The 7089-nt window shown below is 54.2% G+C and overlaps 1 protein-coding gene across 1 annotated transcript in view; it reads right to left on the reverse strand.

The window, feature by feature from the left end:
• The window catches only part of LOC119093338 (regulator of G-protein signaling 7), a 45565-nt gene extending 40342 nt beyond the window's left edge, over positions 1 to 5223 (reverse strand). The window contains exon 1 of the mRNA XM_037216285.1: positions 5074 to 5223. The gene's annotated coding sequence lies outside the window, so the exon portion shown is untranslated. The remainder of the gene's footprint in view (positions 1 to 5073) is intronic.
• Positions 5224 to 7089: the final 1866 nt, after the last annotated feature.

Here is a 7089-nt window from a genome sequence, read left to right on the forward strand (position 1 = left end):
TCGCCGTGGTCCTCATTGGGCTTTACAACGCCGTCAGTTGCTAAGGCTATATGGTGTCCTCCGCCTCTCACCCTGGCAGGAAGGTTGGGTACCGCGGGGAATCAAACTCCGTACCTCTGGTTTCCAGGGCGTGCAGTTAACGCAGACGTGCCAATCACAACACTATCAGCACGCCCAGCGTTTCTCTTCACAGCCGATGCCTCAAATAAGCGTCTAACACATCTCAAGCTGTGTGCATACGGTAAGTTCTACTGGTGTCGTCATCAAGACTTGTCACAAAATGTCAAACGTTCTCCCAATTCATTCGAATTTGGACCAATTTCTGCGAAATCTCTGCGGTGTGTAGGGTAACCATCCTGGCCCAGGGAGGGAGAGTATGGAGAGCGGATGAAGCCACGGCCCCCTGGCCCTCAGTCATAGCCCTTGGTCCCCAGACCCTCAGTTACCTCCTTGCACACAGGCCTATTCAATTTCCTGTCTTGGGAGCACACGCCACATAAGGGTGAGGGGTCCCTTCAGACCAGACTTCCGTCAGGCTCATCCATACATCATGCGAGTCGCATTCCGAGGGAACTGCTCACATGTCTCCGGTCGGTAAATAATAGGAAGCAGGTCATATGGTTTTCCTCGCGAGGTTTCCGCGAACTGTTCTAACGTGCTTTGTTGGGCTCTGGGGGAGGGCTCGAGCCGCTTCGACGCTCGGTGGTTGCTCCCGACTGGGACGGTCTACGGTCTATAGCAGCGGCCCTTCTAGAGCAGACGACGCGGTTAGAGAGCGCGACGAACCGTACTGAACATTGCAGCATTTTAAACTTCCGCTGGAAAACCACGCCTTTAAACTTAATAGCACGATCGGATGTTGAGTCAGGGATCACACAGCAAGCACTACTTAGCGTGATCTGTGATCTCAGAAATTCATCCACGGGCCAAATCCCTAAAAAGAGGCCATCGCTCGGCGGCGTAGCTCACTGGTCGGCCGGAAGCAGCGGAGAGCGCGCGCCGGCGCCGGCCGTCAGCATCTGGTGCCGGCCGAGGGGCCGAGCCGGACGCGGAGCCCCGCTATCAGCAGCACTGACGGCGGAAGTGGCCGGAGGGCCGGGCGCCGCGGGCGGCGGAGTCCATCACGGCTGGAGGTCTCACCGGGGGTGTCGGGAGGGGGACCGTGGGCTTCATGTTCACTTTGTCAAACTTGGGCAACGCCCCAAGGCTGACAAAGTAGACATGAGGCCCACCGTGAACATTAGGTAAATGGCACCCCCTCCCCCTTTAAAAACCTGGACCCCGCGCTGCTCTGAAGGGGACGTCCGGTGTTGACGTCCAGTGTGTGCTCCAGAGCCAAGGTCCGCACGCTCGGTCTGGCCACATCGCGTTGCCTATTGTATTATTTCCAGCGGGCACGGGCGTGTGCAGCTGCTGTAGAGAATCGAGACAATTTAATCGTCTCGAATCGCTGCCTAAATCGCGGCGATTTAGGCGGCCGGTCTCTCCGGTATTAGAACACAATCCTAGCACATCCCATCCTCTCTGGCCTAAATTACCCTCGAACCCCCATTAAAAATGCAGCGTTCAAAGCCCCAGCCTTCTGATGACGATGTTACGCTATGCGGTAGGCGCATAATGATGTTTGTACAATTAATCGGCTACCGACGACGCTAAAGCAAAACTAATAATCGTCCTACACGGCCCACGCACAGCCCGGCAGAACAGATCCCACATTGATATCATGACCTTACAGCTTCAGATACCCTACTCATGGATCAACCGACGGCGTCTGTCTCTGGTCCGTGAACACTTCGAGTGCGAGACTGCTCCGAAGACGGCACGGAACACGATAGTGTTTCCATCACCCATTTACACTGACAGCGAAGCGGCCAGCGTCTGACATGGTCAGCATCCGACGCTCCCGGGATCGGGGGAAGCGGCCAGCATCTGGCACAGTCTGCGAAGCGAAGCGGCCAGCGTCTGGCACGGTCAGCATCCGACGCTCCCGGGATCGAGGGAAGCGGCCAGCATCTGGCACAGTCTGCGAAGCGGAGCGGCCAGCGTCTGGCACGGTCAGCATCCGACGCTCCCGGATCTGGAGGATCCATAAATATATTTGCTATGAAGTTAAGTTTTCCGGGTCGCTTTGGGGCGAAAAAGCGGCAGTTTAGCTCACGTCAGCGCAGGGGACCGAATCAATGTCACTCTCATTTTCACCAGGTGTGTGTGGCGCCAACAGAATCGCGCGCGCCGACCTGAGCCCAGGAGACCCTCCGAGCGGCGCACCCGGACTACCAGCAGCGTGAAAACCCTGAGCTCCAAGTGTGGCGGTGCTGTCTACAGCTTTAGTCAGTTTGCGCGTGTGTAATTAAATCAAAGTCAATGAAGGAATTAGGCCAAGAGCAAAAACTGTTCTCGCACGGTCCACCAGAAACTTAGAGATACCGTGGAAAGCCACTGCGATGATGGACAAAACGATGTTTGTGTTCTAACAGAATGTGATAAATATGTGTCTAAAGCCACCTTTCTGGGTTAAAACGCTTGTAAAAGTACTGGCGTACCCGTGTGAGATTTTTCTACAAGCTTTTACTTTCGTTCGTCGTATTCGTTTTGTGCACTTGGTAGCTCCTGGAATCTGGCATCTGAGTTCAGCTCCGCTACCAGTAGATAGGACGGTGCTGTTAGTCTCATTCCCCGTTGAATATCCAGTAAAAGAAGAGATAGACGTTTTGATATTTTGGCGGTACGCCTTGTCGAAACGAAGATCCGTAGTAAATTCAACACTGCCCACCGCTTTCACGCGATTTTTCATTTCTTTAAACAGTAAGCCACATGTTTTACAAGTCACAAACATTAAGGGAATTAAACAAGGAACAATGGGCGATCATGTCTTCGATGCAGTGTATACCCAACTAGGAATTAAAATATGCGAAAATGTACACCCAAATGATTTCAAATAAACGTACCAAAAACTCGTAGGCACGTCACACATATGCAAGCGCATCTTATTTAATCCAGGAAAGATACGATCGACTCAAATAAGCGCGAACGCTGTCGTTCTAAAAAGGCCTTCGTTTGAAAGGTTTCTGCGGTTACCTCGTTCAATAAAACCTTAGCAAAATTAGTAGAACGACTTAATACTTTATGATTTTGGGGAAAATATTGTCAAAGGCTTCAGCAACTCTTCAAAAAGCCACAGAACAAAGCTTTCCTTCCGGCACGCAACTAAAATTTAAATGCGTAGTTGACTTCCAGTTTTTTCTGGGTTCTTGAGACTCTCAGCTGCTACATTCTGACTGCCACTATTCGGTTCAAACTTACGTAGGAGAAGGGAGAGACAGATGAGTTGATAAAAATTGAGCGGGATTGACAGGCAATTTTGAATTTGCTATTGATGTTCGTTTCGATGAAGGCATGTAGCCGAAATATCAATCCATCTTTCTCTCTTCTCTTCTGATAATTCTACAAAGAATAACGCCGGCAGTATTGCCTTGTCTGCGTGCACAATGTTCCTAGCAAATGTATTTAACAGCTACGCAACTCCGCTGCAATTTTCCGGGGCCACACAGAGCAACGAGCGCCCACTTTCCCCCTCGAAGACCTCTCGTCAACGATTCGAGAGCTCTTTTTGATGCCGAGTGGCAATTACGAGATTATGGGGATCAATTTAACGTCTTAGCCCCTCCTCCAAGCTCGTGCAGCTTTCCTGTCGCGGAGAATTCTTTTAGGCTCGAGTTGAATCTTAGAATGGCGTTATAAACGGCGTTGGCAAGCATAACCTCGAAAGTCTTTCTCAGAAACGCGCCTCGATGGGGCTCCTTCGCCCCCCCCCCCCCGCGCCCCCACGCAGGACCCAGTTTGAATATGGGACATGATACATGAAACATGGGGCGTGTGGCATGGGGCACGAGGCAAGAGGCATGTGACATGGGACATAGGGCATGGGGGGTGTAACATTGAGCGTGGGACATTGAGCGTGGGACATTGGGCACGTGGCACTGGGCATGGGGCATGGGCATGAGGTATGAGGTATGGGGCATTGGGCAACGGGTGCATGCTCTCCGCACCAGCGCTCAGTGCTTCATAATCCCCTCCACCACCAGACCAGCCTGTTGGCAAAGGAAGCCATGCCCATGTCATTACCCGGCACCCCGCGGCGCCCGACACCACGCCCGCCGCGCGTTGACAAAGCAGCCTCTCTGGCGACGGCCGGCGAGTGCGGCTCTCCTGCGCAGCTGGATGGAGTCCCGCCGCGACCGGCTGACACCCGTGCTGCAACAGCCGTCCCTCGCGGCTCCCCGTCCAGAAACAAACTCCCCGGCCAGCGTTTAAACACGCTCGAACGGTCTCGCTGACGCTGAGGTGGGGGGGGGATGGGGAGGGGGACGGGGAGGGGGCGGGGAGGGGGACGGGGGTCACGTTTCGTGCCGTCATGCCACGCCACTGACGCACATCCAGACCGAAGCGCTCAGTTACCGCTACCGAGAGGTCAATCGGCGTCAGAGGTCACAAGCCAGCTCTGTGGCCTGGTGCCCACGGCTCCTGAGCACCGGCTAAACGAGCACCAGTCAACTCCAATAGATGTTAGCCAGCTCCGGGAGCCGTTAGCCAGCTGCGAGAGCCGTCAGCTGGCTCCAGGAGCCGTAGCCAGCTCCGGAAGCCCTTAGCCAGCTCCGAGAGCCGTTAGCCAGCTGCACGAGCCGTCAGCCAGCTCTTGAAACCGCACGTCAACGTCGGGAGCTGCCGGTCCGGCCCGGGAGCCGCCAGCTGACCTCAGGAGCCGGCAGCGAGCGCCAGGGTCAGTCAGCCCGTGCCGGGATGGCAGTGCTGCTCCCAGCCGGCTCCGGAACCTCCGGCCGGCGTCGGAAGCCAACAGTTGGGCCCGGGAGCCAACAGTTGGCTCCGGGAGCCGGCAGCGGCTCGGCAACGGCCGGCGTCATTAATCGATGCCAGGGCCGGGTTATCTTGGGGCGGCCCGCCCCCGGCCCGATCCGAGTCTGGGTCTCGGCGCCGCGCCCACCCTCGCGCCGCGCTCGCCGCACACGTCGCGCGCACTCGCGCGCGGCCCGCACCGCCGTGCACGGCACGCACCTGATGTGGGGTGGCAGCCCGCGCGGCTTCTCCGGCGGGGCGGCGAGTCGGGCCGCCAGGAAGGTCGGCGCGGTCTGGAGCGGCGGCGGCGGCGGCTCCGCGGCCGGCGCTGGCTGGCGCGCGCGGCCCCGCGCCGGGCCGCCTCTCACACGCGGCTGTCGCACAGCCCGCAGCACCGACCGACCGCGCGCCGTCGTCTCAAGACGTGTTGATCGCCGCCGCCGAGACGACTGACACAGGCGATCGATGGAGCGCAGCCCGACCAGCGTCGCCATGGCAACGCCGCCTGCCGGCCGACGCCGCGCCGCAGCGTTCGGCCGTCGCGCACTTCGCCGCTGCGCCTCAGCTGATCGGCCGCCAGCTGTTCCAACCCAGCAGCTGCCAGCTGCTTGGAAACCGTAGCTGCGCTGGAGCCCGTAGGACGTTCGCAGCAGAGCCGTTTGTGCGAGAAGCTGCCCTGAGTGTCTGTCTTGAGGATGCTGAAACGTCTCTGGTTCCACAGACATGGGAAACGACTCTATGACAATGCAAGTGTGAGTCATGTTTAGAATATCAGTGAGTTCTTGGGGGGTTCGATCGGCCGTTCTCCGGTAGCTGCTTAACACTTATCTAGGAGTTGCACAGAAAACTTGCCTTTGTTAGCTCTTCTTCATTCAACTTACTTTTATCGACGCCAACTAACGAAGATCTATCGGCGTTTTCCAATAACCTCATACTATTCGTACGCAATTGACAGCAGAGATCCGGGGCAATCACGGATGAGGAATGTCAACAAAGTGATGAGCTGAAACCGCCGGGGCATGCACCGTTCAATGGCATGATGCCAACTTTATCGCACTCCCAATGAAGGTTGTTGCGATCGCTGCCGCATCTGCCGCACTACACTCTCCAGCCGTGAAGGTGATGATACCGTACATTGGCTTGCAGCGGTGGTTCACTACATTGGGACGCCATTATGTACGTTGTACGTCCGTGAGGCTGGCGACTTATATGCGAGCCAGCTCGAAACGATGCAGATTTCACATGAAGTGGCCGTGGATCCACCATGGCCACGAGCTCGCGAATTCAAAACCGTGTTTAATATTTGTATTGTTATCACCTCTAGAAGCCCGATAAACATCAGACAAGACGTTATGACATGGAAGGGCAAAAAGTGAGCACTTGCTGGCCCAGAGACTTAACGTTGTTATAGAACAAACAAGAAACAAATCCAGTTTGAGCCAGCTCTCTAGAAGTCTGCTGACTTTCCGCAAAAACAGACATCCTGCACACCCAGATGTAACTCCAAATCACGTTCGCAGAAAATCTATAAAAACACCAATAAACCAATAAAAATACCAGAGTACAAACAGCTTCTCACACGAGTAAAAACACTCGTGTGAAAAGCTCGTTTTTAAATTTTGCGCAGTGCACACGGGTGAATGACGTCGTACGACAGAACTATCTGGCGAAGGATATAGTGGACTATTCCTCCCACTTTAAGTCCATTTTACTTTGATCCCAGTTTACGGATTTACTTCACATACTAAGCAGTATAAAATACCAAATAACTGGCTTATTACTAATCGTAAGAATCGTGACTGGCCACAGCATATTGCCATGAATGATATCAGTTTGGTACGCGGCGTTTTAAAGCGTCGTGCCATTTTAGACAAATCAGCTGAAATGGTCAGGAGGCACAACCACTCCTCTGCAACCAAATACGACACGCTACACGCCTCTTAGCTGGTTATGCAAAGTATACCTTTATCTGATAATTATGTTAGTTAAGTCTTGATCACCATTCGGTGTGTGTTGGTCAACAAATGATACTCCAGTTCAAATGAACTCCCCAAACGAAAATATTTTGATTGGTTAAGCTGCAAAGTATTTCTTTTGTCTTTGTTTTGTGGTTGATTGCACTTAGAGCTACATTGCAGAGGTTTCTGATAGATTTTACTCCAGGTGACAATTTAGACTGTCCCAAATTTCGGCGATGACAGAAAAAGCACCTTTTCACCTTTACCCGGTTCAATG

This window comes from Pollicipes pollicipes, unplaced genomic scaffold (assembly GCF_011947565.3).
Source record: "Pollicipes pollicipes isolate AB1234 unplaced genomic scaffold, Ppol_2.1 Scaffold_4002;HRSCAF=4701_pilon_pilon_pilon, whole genome shotgun sequence".
Classification (NCBI taxonomy): Eukaryota; Metazoa; Arthropoda; class Thecostraca; order Pollicipedomorpha; family Pollicipedidae; genus Pollicipes; species Pollicipes pollicipes.